General features: G+C 46.2%; 1 protein-coding gene and 1 long non-coding RNA gene across 5 annotated transcripts in view; one reads left to right on the top strand and one right to left on the bottom strand.

Annotated features, from left to right (window-relative positions):
* Positions 1 to 16,510, bottom strand: part of ADCYAP1R1 (ADCYAP receptor type I) — an 857,256-nt gene that overhangs the window by 606,467 nt on the left and 234,279 nt on the right. The gene's annotated exons all lie outside the window — the stretch shown is intronic.
* The window catches only part of LOC144786248 (uncharacterized), a 63,650-nt gene that overhangs the window by 22,316 nt on the left and 24,824 nt on the right, over positions 1 to 16,510 (top strand). Inside the window, exon 2 of the long non-coding RNA XR_013602093.1 lies at positions 13,984 to 14,178. This is a non-coding gene — a long non-coding RNA (uncharacterized LOC144786248). The remainder of the gene's footprint in view (positions 1 to 13,983; positions 14,179 to 16,510) is intronic.

Below are 16,510 nucleotides of genomic sequence, written 5' to 3'. Positions count from 1 at the left end.
ACAAGCAATAACAAAGTGAGTAGGTCTCTATTTTACTTAATTGATTGCAAGTTTGTAGGTGTGTTGATGGTATTAGGCCAGATTCCAACAGCAGCAATTACAGGAACCTCACAGTCCTCTATACAAGAGAGAGACAGCTCAGGCCTGTGGCAGTTAGCACTCATGGAACCCATTCTGCAGCAGAAAGTGGGCTAGCTGTCTAAGGACTAATTCAAGAGAGGGTATGTGGGACGATTCTAGGTACATTACAAAACAGTTACCGAAGCCATGATAAAGTGTGAATGTCAAGTCAGGGACTGTGTTGACACAGCATTTTTATATAACCATCGCGGGCTTATTAGCTAAAGACACCTGGCAATCTGGAATGTGTAATTTTATTTATATATAACATTTTATATAGCACGAACAAGATCCCGAAGGATATCAGAGCGCTTTACAATAGAGTGGAAGGAAGGACATAAATGCAATATCGATATCAAGTAAGAAAAAGAAACAAGAACGATCGCATAATTACAGGACAATTGAGTCACGGAGAGTAATACAATAAACATGTATATAGGGGTCTGCGAAGGGGGGCACACTATGCTGTAAACAAGAGTAGTATCAAATGATGGTAGAATGGTTGTAGGATCAATGACTTCGAGCAGGTGAACCTAGCCCAATTAAGGTAAGAATGTATTCATTAGGAATCTTTTGGCTTCCAGTTTGAAAGCAGTAGTTGAGGAGATTCTGCGTACTTCCGGAGGAAGAGAATTACATATTTTGGGGCAGCGCCAGAGAAGGCTCAGTGACAAGTTCTCTTTTTGCTAAGGATGAGTGATTTCAAGAGGAAAGTGTTAGCGCTTCTTGAGGCTCTACAGCCAGAGGATAATTCAAGCTTTTCCGCTAGGTACCTGGGAGTTTTAAAGTGACGGGCTTTGTGCGCCAGAACGGCAATCTTTAACTGAATTCGAGCTTCGTAGGGTAACCATTTACGAGATTTTAGGACTGGGGATATGTGCTCATTTCTTTTGGTGCCTGTACCCAATCTAGCTGCCACGTCCAGTGATGCCCTTAGTGCAGCCAGGGTATATTTGGGAAAGGCCACAGAGCGTAGCACTGCCATAGTCTAGCCTCGGCAAGACAAGCGCTTGGACCACTTGCTTGAAATCAGTTTGTGGAAGGAATAGTTTGAGGTTTCTAAGTGTTCTCATCAAGTGGTTAGCTCCCTTACACACATTGCTGATATGATTTTTCATATTCAGGTGCTTGTCCAGGTTGATTCTGAGAGATTTTGCTGAGTCTATGATGAGAGGGGTGCAGTTGAAAGTAGTGAGGTGATTCAGCCAAAGGTCTGGCTTGGGGATGTGGTTCGGAGGAGAGATGAGCAGGAATTCAGTTTTGGATGTGTTAAGCAGGAGATGGTTCTCAGTTAACCAATTTTGAGTAGAAGTTAGGGTAGTGTTGAATGAGATGATGTTATCTAGGGATGAGATTTTCAAATAGAGTTGTGTATCGTCCGCATACATATGGAAGAGAATGTTCATGGAATTTAGTGAATTAGCTAATGGCTCCAAGAAAAGGTTGAAGAGGCTAGGAGATAGGGTGGACCCTTGGGGGACACCCATGAGTACTGGAGAGGGCTGGGAGAGAGAGTGGTTTGCCTTTTCTCTGTGTGATCTGTGGCGGAAGAAGGACGAGAATCATTGTAACACCTGACCAGGGAAACCCATCCTATTCTTCAAAATGGCTAGGAGGTTGTCGTGGTTAACCATGTCAAATGCGGAGGAAAGGTCAAAGAGGATCAGGAGGCAGGATTCATTTTGGTCAAGCATTTTTAAAATGTCATCTATAACATGAGTGAGAGCCGATTCAGTGCTGTGCCCCTTCCGGAAGCCAGATTGATGCTGGTCTAAGAGTTGGAAATTCTCTATGTGAGCACAAAGTTGGGATTGTACACATTTTTCTAGGAGTTTGGCTAGGGTGGGGATGTTGGAGATAGGGCGGAAGTTATTGAGGTCAGTTTTGTTGGTGTTAATTTTTTTAGTGTAGGTGAATCCTGAGCTGCTTTTAGGAAGTCAGGGATCGTGCCTTGTGATAGAGAAGCATTAACAATCCTTGTCCAGGTGGGGATGAGTACATTCATGATTTCTTTGAAGATGGTCGGGGGCAACGGGTCACTGAAGTGGTTAGATGGGTTGATATTCTGAAGAATCTTGTTGATACCTTTTTCACTGAGTGGGGTAAAGGTGCCCCATAACAAATTGTTCTTGGTGTTCAGGCTGATAGGATTGCGCTTTTCCAAGAGATCAAGGGGTGGTGCGAACCCAGAGGATGGAAGTAGAGCCTTCTTAGAGGCGAGGTCAATGGTGATAAGTCTTGATTTCTCAGTGAAGAAAGCAGCAAGTTCGTCTCATGAGGGTGGGCTCCCTCCAGAGTCAGGGTTGTTTGGACCTACAACTGATTGCTGTTTGACCAATTCAAAAAGTGTCTTGGGGCGGTTAGCAGCTTGATCAAGTTGGTTTCTGAAGTAGTCTGCCTTAGCGCTCTTGATTTGTTTGTTGTAGGGGCTCCTAACATCTCTGAGGAGTTTTAGTTGGTCTGAGGAGGGTTTGGATCTCCAGGAATGTTCAGCCGCCCTAAGGTTGGGGCTTTCTGTGTTTAAATTGTCATTGTACCACAGTTTGGATATTTTTCTTGAGGCATTTTTTTGTTAGAGTGGTGCAATGTTATCCTGATGTTGGAGATGGTCGAGTTGTAGGAGTCGGTGAGGGACTGAACCTCAACCAAGTCGGCTTGGGAGGAGAGGGCAGATTTACAGTGGCCAGCTAGTTCATCTGAGTTTATTGATCTGAGGTCCCTTTTCCAGATCTTTGATTTCATTGGTTGAACCTTCCTCATTGACACCTCCCTTTTAATATAAAAGAGGATGCAGTGGTGGTGGGACCAATCGCAAGGGGTAATAGAATCCAATGTGATGGTCGGCCCTTTCGAGATAAAAGGTGTGAAGGTTGCAAACCAGCAGGTTATTATTCGAGATACTGAGACAAAGGTATTACAGGAGGAAGGCGTAGAGGACTCCAAGTGAGAAATCGAGAGGCTATGCCACCCTCCAGCTTCCGAGCTCTGTCTAGCCTAAGTGTGTCATGAGTAGGAGGTACTAGGATGTCTAAGATAGGAGTGGAGGCGGGATTTAGCCAAGTTTCAGTGAGGATGACAATGTCTAAATCATTGTGTTGGATGAGGTGGAAGATATCAGAGGCGTGTTTGCTGGCTGACCTTCATTTGAGTAATACACATTTAAGTCGTAACAGATTCAGGGGGAGGGAGTCTGGATGAGGTTCACTCTAGTGAGGTTGTCTTTATTGATGATTGTAGGATTGCGAGGAGGTTCTCTGTTCGAGTTAGAATGGATGGTTTGTATTTGTCTCGGTGTGATCATGTTGGAGTTGGACCTAGTAGAGTAAGAGTTGTGAAGCTCATTGAGATCATTCGATGCCAAGTAGGATTCGTATTTTCTGGGGCGGGAGGGGGCATTAGGTAGGGGTATGGTTTTCGAGACGGAAGGGGCTAAAAGCTGGCCCATGCAATCTCTAACCCTACGGGAGCCACTGGGCGGACTTGCAGAGGTGAGGAAAGAGCTGATCACTGGGAAAAGATCATTTGAGAGGGCTTTCAGGTCATGTAGTTCAGTAGTGAGAAGGTGCAAGTGGAGAGATATATCATTCAGGCACGCAACCAAGTCTGGGTGTTGGGAAAGGGGTAGAGGGAGTGTGGGGAAGCGAGCGGGGAAGAGGGGCCTCGTTGTGAGCCCTTGACGTCCATGGTGATGGTAAATAGTTCCTGGGGAGGGGGTTGATCATTTGGGACTAGCAGTGTTCCATGGCCTTTAGATATCGAATTTGGAGCATTAGCATGGGTGGAATGACCATTGAGCTGAGGGTTAGGTACAGTCCAAACCGGAATGAGTGGGTTTGACCAATTATGGTCGGTGGAGGGCATTTGACCGGACTCCAGCACCATGTAAGGCGTGGGGAGAGAAATGAGGGAAAGGGATCCTTTGTTGACGGCAGTTACAGTAGGTCACATGGGGATCGGATAGAATCAGACTGGTTAGCTGTGCGCCGAGTGAACCCGAAAAGTCTCTCATCTTCTGAGTTGGGGGTCTAGAGGGTTGGAGCACGTCGTTGGTGGAGGGCATTAGCCCGGCCTCCAGCATAGTATAAGGTGTGGGGAGAGGGGAAAGGGAAGAGGGATAATTCATTGAAGGCGAGGATTAGATCACACTGGTATCTCTCCAATCTAGGAACGGGTAACTGTGCACCTAGTGCACCTGAAATGTCTCTTACCTTCTGAATCAGGGGTCTAGGGGGTTGGGGCACATCAACTGGGCACAGAGCCTCTCTGTGATCATCTAAAGGCGAAGAGTGATTAAGATAGAGTGAGGACCTCCCCAGAGGTGGTGGGGGGAGGACTGGCAACATCCTGAGTGATGGTAGGGTGAGTGTAGGAGTGATTAGGTTTCGCAGAAACTGATAAATGTTTCCTTTAGTATCACACATATGAGTTTAAAAATCCCAGTAAGCAAGGAGCTTTTGCTGAAAAGCCCAAGACTGGCTGAAAGTGTTACACAGCAAAACAGTCTACTTAGCAAATTTATATATTCCTCAAAAACATCTCTCTTTTCTTGAAATGAAGTCTTATATACCTTTCAAGCTACTCTGTTTGTTATGCAGTCAGCTATCCTTAGGCCTACAGGGAAATTCAGAACTATAATGAAAATAGGGCAAACTGGTAGGCTAGGAAGGCTGGGACATAGTCAAACAGAACAAGATCAGTTGATAATGTGACATATATCATAACATGATGGAGATTCTGAGAAACTGGGAGGATTGGGTTAAAGTCCTAACCCTGACTTTTTGATGGTCATTTATCTTGGCACTCTGAATTATTGTGCCTTTGTACCATGTCAACTTAACAGGGGCAGCTCCTCCACTAGGGAGGAGGAGCTTCACCCCACTGATAGAAGCGTTTGGTTGCGGGCAGGTGGGTGGGCGGACCTGCTCCATGAGCAGGGCTGGGCGGGAAAGGAGTGGTGTGCCCACACCTGAGTGAGCATGATTGATTTGGTTGGCCATCTGTAGCCGCCCAAACTAGTTTAGTGCACTCTGCCCTTTCTCCATGTAGGCTGTAATGCAGCCTACATGGAGAAAATGGCCTCCCCATAGGCGCCTTGCTGGGCGGCGTCTCCACCAACCACAACGCTGCTATTGCAGCATTGTGATTGACTTAGGGGAGGACAGGGAGGCTGCCTGCTTTCTGTTCCTGCAGGGGGTAAGAGAGGAGAGCAGGAGCCGGGGCCGGAGTCGGAGCTACTGCTGTAATGAAAACGCAGAATTTGGCCGGCTGACAAGTATGTTTTTTAAAAAACTATTGTATTTACATCCACCCTCCTCCCCTCGCGACCCTCCCCGTGTGACCCCTCCCCCCACCCGCGAATAATGCTGGCTGCAACTGCAACTTAATTCTCTTTACACAATTTAAGTTTACTTTACCTAACAAATAAGACGCTTCAAATACTCCATTATGCTTCCTGCTGATACGTGATGTCCTCCATGCCATGCACATTTCTATATCAAGATGCTTTGGAAAAAAGATTGTCCATCCACATAAATATTCCACAAATTGTGCTTCATTTTCTGAATAATATGTATGTCATTAGTTTTTTAACTGCTCCCAAACAACATTTTCTCCCAAAAATTATGTCTAATCTCTGCTTCCCTTCACTCCAGGCTCTTCTCTTATTTCAGTGTTGTCAGCTCAGGAGTTTACTGAACTCTTCTTTTGAAAAAAGTGTCTTTGCCTTACATCTTCAAGCTTCCTTCAAGGCGATGGGTGATGAAGGTCTATGGGCAGTCCATATTCTACACTTGCACTGTGAATCTATAATTCTAAGTGTATAGCTCTGACTCCAGGTGTTTTAGGGTACACATGTCCAAGTATGGGGCCCAAACCCCCCAGTTTACTGCTTAAACTGGGGGGTTTTGAACATATGGTATTTTTTGATCCACCATCTTGGGTGCGTGCTCCATGAATTCTTATAATAGAATTGGGAAAACAATAAGGTAAATCCAAGTGCTGGGTGTAAGAGTATGAAAGGATTAGTGGCATGTTCAATGAATCAATCATCTATGTTAGTGTAATTATGCAGTAACTGCTATTGAATTTTTGAATTATCATGAAGTGAGTATGGCATTAAAGAGATATGAATACATCAGCCTTGATAAACTGGGCATTTCTTGTCTGCGTGATCATCCTTTATGGGAACTACCAGAATTATAATACCGGGTCCTGATTGAGTCTCGGAACCACTGCTTGGCATTCTGATATGCAAGTCAAAGAGGCATTTTGTTTGTCTATACATGCACAGACCCCCAAATTTATTGTCCTAATTATACATTAAGAATTTCCAGATTGCTCAGTTTCTGTTGGGCACACAGAGCCTGAGTGAAAAGCGTGTTGGCTAGTCAGCAACATTAAACCCCAAATGCCATAATACAGTATACAAATATTTACTACTAATAATTCCAAGATATTTATATTTTTGATTTATAGGTAATAATCTAGAGTGTCATGTTTCATCTTCTAAAATTATTTCCTCCAAGTGGTAACACAACACCCAGCCACAGAGCAGAGACGTTTTAAGGCATGGGCAAAGTGGGCATTAGCCCAGAGACCCATTTTCCAAGGAGACCCTGGGAAAGTGAACGTAATCTCTGTTCCACATGTGTGGATTTCTTTATCTCATACTTTAACGTATTTTTCAATATTGTTTGGCGTCATGGGGCTTAACTTAAATATTAAAATACAAAGTTGTCAAAAAGGGACCCCTAAAACATGTCTTTCCAAAAGGGACTAAAATCATTAAGATGACACTGGCACAAAGGGTGCCTCTCATATCAGGTAATCTCATAATTTAGATTACTGAGTCTCAATCTAACAACTCTTGTTGTTCTGTACTCATAAATAAGAGCTGGAGGTTGACAAGCAGAACCAGCCTATAAGCCCACCGTGAACTTCACAACACCTTTTTAACTCCCTTACAAATAGCCTTTTATACATTTTTTGTACAATAAGCAGACAGGTTCAAATGTTGATGGCCTCATTGTGAGTGCCCCCGGTAATCCCAATGAGGCCAGTACCAGTAGTTACCATCCTCATAGGGATTATACATTTTGATACTTTCTCAGTAGATCTCAACTGCTGAAAGCAGCCAAGATGTCTGGAGAAAACACTGGAGTTAAACATGAGGAATCAGTATGGATAAACTATTTCCTGCATGTTGTTGCCCAAAATCTCATACTAAGAAGTATTTCTTGTGCCTAGAGTTACCAATGCCTCAAAAATTGGAACTATGGGGAGGGGAACTATCAAGTTGAATTCCCCTAATGTGGAATACTACCAGATGTGTGGAAATATATCCCTGTAACTAATCTTTGCCTCCAGGATGGTCTCTGGTAGTGTTCTAACATATGCTTCGCTGACATTTCAAAGCCTAATTTTAGTTTTCTGTCAAGTTTGAAAACTCAACTAAAGTTACATGCCTGATGTACAAAGAACTATTCTCAAACAAAAGGTTGTGCAATTTGCACAAAGACTGTGTTGGAAATTTGTCCTTTCTGGAGGGTTGCCCTGAATTTGTTGTACTTTTGCTGACCCCTATTTTTGCTGGCTGTAGAACTCTCTGCCTTTACGGAACTCTCTGCCTTTACCCCTGCTAACCAGAGGTAAAGTGCCTGTGCTCCTCATTTCAATCTGATGAAAGTGGCATATTTAGCTTATCTATAAGTCCCTAGTATATGGTACCCACAGGCTACCCATGGCCTGTAAGTTAAATGTCACCAGTCGGCAGAAGCACTGATTGTGCATAGGAATGCAAAACTGATTATAAATCTAAAGAAAACTAACATCATATGCTTCGGTGGCTCCGGAAAAAAAAAAAAATCTTTCGTCTGGAGGATAAATTCTACCCCTTTAATCCAGGCAAATCATTATAAATACCTGGGCATTTTACTGGACCACCGCTTAAAGTTTAAACAGCATCTAGAACAGGGGGAATCCAAAGCAAAGCAGCTCCAATTTGCTTTTAAAACTGTTCAAAAGCAATTAAAAGGTCATTCCACCGGCCACATCCTTAACATCGTAGCCGCCAAATTTCTGCCATCACTGACATACGGCTCTGAACTACTGGCAATCCGGGACGCCACAGCGTTAAATCTCGCCCAATCTAGGCTGTTCAAATCTCTTTTTGCAATTCCGAGACATATCTCGCAAGCCCAAATTCGTTTGGAGTTCGGTCTCACTACGGTCTCACTAACCAGCTCCCAGCAAGACAAGGAGCATTCGCCAAATATTATTGGCGTATGAGGGACGCAGAAGACGAATCCCTGGCCCATCTATGCTGGTTAGAAGTCGAAAAACAGGCCGGGCTACCAGACTCAACATACAAGATCTTGAGGCAAGCTTTGGAGGCACTAAAACTAGAAGAATCTTGGCGTTTGCCCATGACATATTCCGCCTTCAAACTGATAATCAAGAAAGCAGTCAAACAATCATCACTATTCATGGACAAAGCAGCAGTGGCTGGTAAAAACCATGCCTGGATCGTTTTGCCGTCATATACCTACCTAAAACCACAGGATTATTTGAAAGAACGTTTCAGGGACCATTATAAAAGGAAATTAAGCCTTTTAAGGCTGGGTTACTTCTCGTCCAAAGACCTCACTCCCAAATGGCTACGGCTGTGGGCAACTCCCGATTGCCGCCTCTGTGGCAATGGCGCAGAGTCTCTACTGCATCTCATATGCATATGCCCGGCTCTTCAAAATCTAAGAAAATTGCTTCTTCGATCTCTCTTAAGAGAAGCCCAGGTGAGAACTTGCAGGGCGGCGGTGATAAGATGCCTAAGCGGTTCTTGGATAGAACTCTCATGTAAAACCATAAAATTTTTGAACCTCGCCGCCATAGAGCTGGAAAAAAGGGCACCACCAACAGAGGTCTCTGGACAATAGACCAGGCCTTGGCAGACAACAGACCCTTCCACCCCCCTCCCTTTTCGCCAAACGGCTGTCTTTTTCTATTATATGGAAAAAATAACTAGCCCTTTTGTTTGTATAATCATTACTCATTTAAACTTGTTCCTTTTATCAAGTGTCAAAATTAACGCGTCCCAAGCAAGAACTCACACCATTTGTTTAATCTTTTCCTTTTAGACCTTCTTTCCGCTACCTTTGTAGAGCTTGATAATAATTTTAACTTGATTTAAAGTTTATCTTGTGTTGTTTTATGATGTAAATACCGCTTGCATGGTGGTTAGTCCACCCTTTTATGATTTTTTTTTTAAATCAAATAAAGTATTATTATTATGATTGTGCATAGGATACTCTAACTAGGTTTGTCTGGTGAAAGATTTTACCACATGACTTTAGCTCTTCAGGTCTCAATCCACTTGGACACACATATGGTGTCAGGCAGAGGCAAACAGGAGAGACCAGTTAAGGTCCAGTTGCCACAAGTCCAGTGTACAAAGTAGTCTAAAGGGTCATAAGGCTGACCTTCTGTTGAAGCTACAGGGACAGAACAAGCTACAAGAGGCCTTTTCTTGCAACTCCCCTGCTGACCCGTGGGAACTGGACCTCGACTGGACTCTCCTGTTTCCCTCTGCCTGACACCATGTGAGTGTCTAAGTGCCTCCCATGAGGTCTGAATGGGTGTTGGAAGTTGCTTCTGTGGTGGATTGGGACCTAAAGAGCTAAATTCACATGGTAAATTCTTACACCAGGAAAACCTAGTTAGTGTATCCGATGCGCACTCCATCGTAGTTAGCATCAAATTGTTGTACAGCTTGTACTTTCTCAAGTAAAACTGCGTTTGTTGGAAAACATAAATGTCGGACTGGTGCAAGACTGATTCTGAGCAACCCTCAGGGTATGTTGACCTATATTCCTGCTAGCTCATAGTGCATTATCTCTACCCCTAATCTTACAGGATAACAAATGGATGTGCAACCTCTGAACACGACAACCTGATTCCCCAAGGAAATCGTGGTAACAGATCTAGAACCCTTTCACTCAGCCACATATTCATACCCAAAGAGATATAAAAGAAATACAGAACCTGCAGTCTTAATATTTATTGCAGCATTGTGATTCTTGATTAAAATATGGGTGTTGCAATAGTTCAAGTTCAAGTTCATGCATTTATAAAGCGCACTACTCACCCAGAGGGTCTCAAGGCGCTTGGGGGGGGGGGGGTTTACTTTTTATCGAATAGCCATGTTTTCAGTTCTTTTCTGAAGGAGATGTGATTCTGAGTAAGGCGGAGGTGTGTGGGGAGTGAGTTCCAGGTCTTGGCTGCCAGGAAGGAGAAGGATCTGCCACCCATGGTGGTTTTTCGGATGCGCGGGACTGCGGCGAGGGCTTGATTGGATGATCTTAGTTGGCGGGTGGGATAGTAGAAGGATAGTCGGGTGTTGAGGCATTCGGGTCCAAGATTATAAAGGGCCTTGTGTGCGTGGGTAAGAAGGCGGAAAGTAATTCTTTTGTTGACGGGGAGCCAGTGGAGGTTTTTTAAGTGACCGGTGATGTGCTCTTGGCGCGGGATGTCTAATATGAGTCTCACTGATGCGTTTTGGATGCGCTGGAGCTTTTTCTGCAATTTTGTTGTAATTCCTGCGTAGAGTGAGTTGCCATAGTCCAGTCGACTCGTGACCAGAGCATGGGTGACAGTCTTTCTTGTTTCGAGGGGGATCCAGCGGAAGATCTTTTTGAGAATGCGGAGGACGTTGAAGCAGGAGGACGATACGGCGTTGACTTGTCTGGACATTGAGAGGGAGGAGTCTAGAATGAAGCCAAGGTTACGTGCATGGTCTGTGGGTGTGGGCGCAGATCCCAAAGCGGAAGGCCACCAGGAGTCGTCCCAAGCTGAGGGGGAGGATCCTAGGATGAGCACCTCCGTCTTGTCTGAGTTGAGTTTTAAGCGGCTCTGTTTCATCCATTCGGCTACTTCTTTCATGCCTTCGTGAAGGTTGTTTTTGGCGGTGTTGGGGTCTTTGGTGAGGGAAAGGATTAGCTGGGTGTCGTCGGCGTAGGAGATGATGTTGAGGTTGTGTTGACGTGCGATGGAGGCGAGGGGACTCATGTAGACGTTGAAGAGGGTGGGACTGAGTGAGGAGCCTTGAGGTACGCCGCAGATGACTTCGGTGGGCTCTGAGTAGAATGGGGGGAGTCGGACTCTCTGTGTTCTCCCGGCTAGGAATGAGATGATCCAGTCCAAGGCTTTTCCTTGTATGCCGATGTTGTTGAGGCGTTGTATGAGGGTGTTGTGACAGACAGTGTCGAAGGCGGTGGAGAGGTCGAGTAGAATGAGGGCCACTGTTTCACCGTTGTCCAGGAGTGCTCGGATGTCGTCGGTCGCTGCAATGAGGGCGGTTTCCGTGCTGTGTTTAGCTCGAAAGCCGTTCTGTGAGGGATCTAGGGAGTTGTTGGATTCAAGGAAGGCTGCTAGTTGGCTATTGACGGCTTTCTCGATGACTTTGGCCGGGAAAGGGAGGAGGGAAATGGGTCGGTAGTTTTTCAGATCTGAGGGGTCTGCTGTTGGTTTTTTCAGAAGGGCGCTAAGTTCGGCGTGTTTCCATATTTCTGGAAAGGTGGCGGAGTCGAAGGAGCAGTTGATGACATCGCGGAGTTGGGGAGCGATGATGGAGTCAGCTTTGTTGAAGATGTAGTGGGGGCAGGGGTCAGAAGGTGAGCCAGAGTGGATTGAGTTCATGAGGCGAATGGTGTCTTCAATGGTGATTGGGTTCCAGGAGTTGAGGGAGTTAGTTGGAGGGGTGGGATCTGAAGGGGGTGGGGTGAGTTGGTCATTGGGAGTGTTCTTGAAGCTGTTGTGGATGTCGGCAATTTTGTTGTAGGAGAAGGAGGATAGCGCATTGCAGAGGTCTTGGGAGTTAGTGATGTCGTTGGATGCTGCGGGAGGGTTGGTGAATTCTTTGACGATATTGAAGAGTTCCTTGCTGTTATGAGAATTGTTGTCGAGACGGTCCTTCAGTGCTGATTTCTTGGTGGATCGGATCAGTTGGTGGTGTTTGCGGGTGGCTGTCTTGAGGGAGGCCATGTTGTCTGAGGTTGGTTCTTTTCTCCAATTCTTCTCCAGGGTGCGGCATGTCTTCTTGGATTTTTTAAGGTCATCATTGAACCAGGGAGCTTTTTTGCTGGATAATTTCGACTGGTGTTTTTTCAGGGGTGCTAGTTCGTCTGCACTGTGGGTAATCCATTGCCTGAGGTTGGTGGCCGCTAGGTCTGGGTCCGTTGCCAGGGTGGGAGTGTTTTGGTTGAGTGATGTGAGGAGTTGTTCGGTGGTGATTTTGTTCCATTTTCTTTGTGGAATGGGTTGTGGACGGTTGTGGGTCCGGGTTGTTTTGTAGCTGAAGTGAACACAGCTGTGATCTGTCCAGTGGAGGGCTGTAGTATGATCGAAGGAGATGTGCTTGCTGGAGGTGAAGATAGGGTCGAGCGTGTGACCGGCTATGTGGGTGGGGGTGTCAACAAGTTGTTTGAGTCCGAGATTGGACAGGTTGTCCAGAAGGGTGGTGGTGTTGTTGTCGAGAATGTTGTCAAGGTGGTAGTTGAGGTCTCCTAGAAGAATGTAGTTCTCGGAGGCGAGGGCGTGCGGGCTGACGAAGTCAGTGATGTCGTCGCTGAATTGAGATCGGGTGCCTGGGGGCCTGTAAATGAGGGTTCCTCTGAGTGTGGTCCTGGGGTCGGTGTGGATCTGAAAGTGGAGGTGTTCGGCGGTTGCGAGATTGGCGTCGGAGCTGGTTGTAATTTTGATGGTGTTTCTATGGACGATGGCGATGCCTCCTCCAGTTTTTTTATTGGTGCGGTCTTTTCGAATGATCTTGTAAGTGTCCGGTATGGCTATGGCGATGTCGGGGGCAGAAGATGCATTCATCCAAGTTTCAGTAAGGAAGGCGATGTCAGGTGATGTAGTGTCGATTAGGTCCCAGAGTTCGGTTGCATGTCTGTGGACCGAGCGGGTGTTCAGTAGGATGCATTTCAAGTTGTTGGGTTCGGAGCTGTGTATGGAGGAAGTGTGTTTGGTGAGGGTCCTGACGCAGTTGAACTTACAGGAGAGGCAGGAGAATGGGCCGTGGGTACGTCCTGGGGTAGCTTCGCGGCAAAGTGGGGTGCGTCCGGGGTTGAGGGCGAGGAGAGTAGTGGCATCATAAGTTACTCTGGGGGGTTGGGAGTAATAGAAGGGAACAGAATATTGAGATTACCATTACAAGAATGGTGAATAATTCAACCATTTTGCTGATTACAGGAAACTATATGATGGCATACAATCACTGTAACATAGTGTACTCCTACCTAGCCTAGTGCATTCTACCCTATCATGTCTAAGGTAGGTGGATCTGGCAAATCTCTGTCAGGTGGTCTAACTCCCCATTAACTGTGGGTAGATGTCAGCAAGGTGCCCGTCTTAATGTAGAGTTGGACAGCATGTCGAAGCCCCAGTCAGGCAGCTATAGTTTATTCTACTGTGATAGCTCAGTCGCAGTGTCGTCAAAAACAAATACCAACATTTTGCTTGCTGAACTTAGCCCTTGTGCAGAGTGTTCAAGATGTTCTGATATGGTACCTACGAAGTGGTATTGTAAGCAAACTAAGTTCAAGGAATGTTATCCTGTGTGTGCACGCAAATTAATATGTGTCCAATTCCATGATGTTTAAGGGGAGAGAAGGCAACTTAAGAACCTGAGCATGTAAAGATGGCATTTCTTCACCAGTCCTAATACCTCCACATGACAAAATTACTCTTAGATCCTGTTGTAGCGCAAACAATGACTATCATAGGCAATTTGTGATTCTTGGTGCTATTTCTACCTAAAAAGTTACAATTTCATAACTCCTATAAACCTGTGATTGAGCATTCTCCTTCCAGAAAAGCGAACAAAGCGATGTGATGCAGAGACACACGGGAGGCACGGCAAAGCAGCGAGTTGGCGACCCGTTGGGTGGGATGTCGCCACACCCTCAACACCAGGGAGTTCCGACCCCGTGTTGCCCGCTACCATCAGCTTGACCGAGCACAGTCACTGTAAGACACTGTGAGACTGAAAACCACGTTGTTATGTTGGTAAGTAACCTGTTATTATATATTTATTATTGGCACGGACCTCGGTTCAGCTCTGGGTCCATGCCGTGTTGTTCTGTGGGCAGTTGGAAGCTGGGTTGCGTTACGGCTGGATGTCCTTTGGTGATGCTATCATTTTACAATAAATCCTGTTTCCAGCTTTATTTGGATTCGGATCTTCTTACCACGCGGGCTGCAGCGGCTGCTGGGAGAGGCCCTGGCGTGACATGGAGGCAGCCCGGGTAGTTCCGGGTGCAGCCTTCTGCTCCACCTGGAGGCCCCACTTGCCTCTGCTTGGCCCCAGCTCAGGACAGCATAACAATCACGGCCTACAAAGCTCCAAGAGCAAGAGCCCCAGGAGCACAAGGGAGCACTAGGGAAATAAGGGATACATTGCCCTCTGCCCCTCCATCATCCTCCTCTCCGGCATCTCACATCCTCACCTACCAGACAGGAGGATGCAAAATAGAAACCTAGAGGTTCAGGAGGATCCAGAGGATGGAGGTAGGGAGGTAGTGCTGGAGACTGGTTGAGGGAAGGACAGGGAGCAGAACTGAAACCACAAGCACCACACTAATGCAAACACCAGACCTTACCCTAGCCCACAGAGGGTCACAAAACTCAGGGTGCCAGGGCCTGGGGGGTGTGGGGGGACAGGGGGCAGAGCAGAATAGAACTGGGCAGAACAGAGGTACAAGGCAACCAGGCACAAGGCTCGTGGGCAACAGAACTCCAGAATTCTTCCATGGGCACTAGAGATGTGCAGATCTGCGGAACATTCTAGCAGCAGAAGAGGCCTAGATAGGGCCAGAGATACAGAAAGACGCAGCAGGATATATCCCCAAAGTTGAAACCAAAAAAAAAAAAACCTGTACAGCACCAGACACCATTCTTAAAAAAATACAGAAATAGAACCTCAGCAGCAGTACCAACACAATCCGCACCACCTCCAGCCCTGACACTCAGCTGGTCTGCAGATGTTCCCATTAGATGGACGGACCTGGATGGCACACACAATCACCGAAACTCTGCCAAGGACCGAGTTCCCACTGTAAGGAAGGAGAATGGTGGGAAAAAAATATCCTAAGACCGAAAAGGGCAATGGTCAACACCGCAGATTCAACATAAACCAAGCGTCGGAAGAGCCGGAAGACCCAGTCTGATTCAGAGACAGGCAGAAACCATGACGTAAACCAGGAGAAACAACCTGACCCGCAACTTTCTGCTCTCCAGAGTCTCTGGCCATTCCTCCAGGCAGTCAACCAGACGATTCTTAGCTTGCCTATAGATTAAGGATCACTGACTTTTTCCAACTTTCAATAACCCAAGCTCTAGCTGGGAACTCAAAGATCGTAACTGCGAATTCCGTAGGAGATATCACACAGGCTACCACACTGACCATACTGACCCCGGCTTCACTAGCAGCCCTGGTGCTGACACCCGGCTTAATCTCAGCATCAACTCTTGATCAATCTGACCCCACAGTGGATCGGCCACCAGCCACTCAAAGTAGTATCCACTCTCAGTCATTGAAGCAAGACTCGAGCATATCGTTGTGTGCCTGTCTAACTGTACCCATGTCAAACATTCAGCCGGGAACTCAATCTAACAGTCTATCAATGAGGACTGACTGTTATTAATCAGCCTCCCAGGATCCACGGGGATACTATCAACTGTATCTATAGCTCCATCAGCAGACTTACAGTTCTGTCAGGCTGCACGTCCTGGTACAATTCAGGCCACATTCACTTAGACTGCAGCTTCAGCTTAAACGCAACAAAACCTCCATGCCTAGCCAAGTCAGCCCAGTAGTTTCAGGCAATTGTAAAGTTAGAACCTTGGATGTGCAGGAGACCGGAACTGGGCTGTACAGGCGGTCATGTAATTGCAAATCAGACCCCAGCATGGGAAGGAGTGAGAGCATATGAGGCACATAAGGGGAATAGTCAACAATCGCACTCAGGAGCCCCCATCTTAACTCATTACTCATACCCATTAGGATCCCCTAATCCGCATCAATCCCCCTTGAAGAAGCTTATTTTGTAATAGGCTATTGATGCCAAGACCAATCAACCTCAAGAACCAATGGCCCTTCAACAAGGCTAGACACCACTACCGAAGACCACTGCTCTACATCATTGAACCAAACTACAGTACCACAAGTAAGCGACGTATGGATCTCCTTGTTGAGTACGATCCACGCCATGTCTGCAGCACTATCCTACCACTCAGACAAGCTCAATGCCAAACTGGACATTCTTGGCTCCCTAGCAATACTTATCAGGGGCATAGACTGCAAATTAGATGTCTTGAACAAACTGATAAAGTGAGCACA

This window comes from Lissotriton helveticus, chromosome 10 (genome assembly GCF_964261635.1).
Source record: "Lissotriton helveticus chromosome 10, aLisHel1.1, whole genome shotgun sequence".
NCBI classification, from domain to species: Eukaryota; Metazoa; Chordata; class Amphibia; order Caudata; family Salamandridae; genus Lissotriton; species Lissotriton helveticus.
This window is presented reverse-complemented; position numbering and strand designations above follow the sequence as displayed.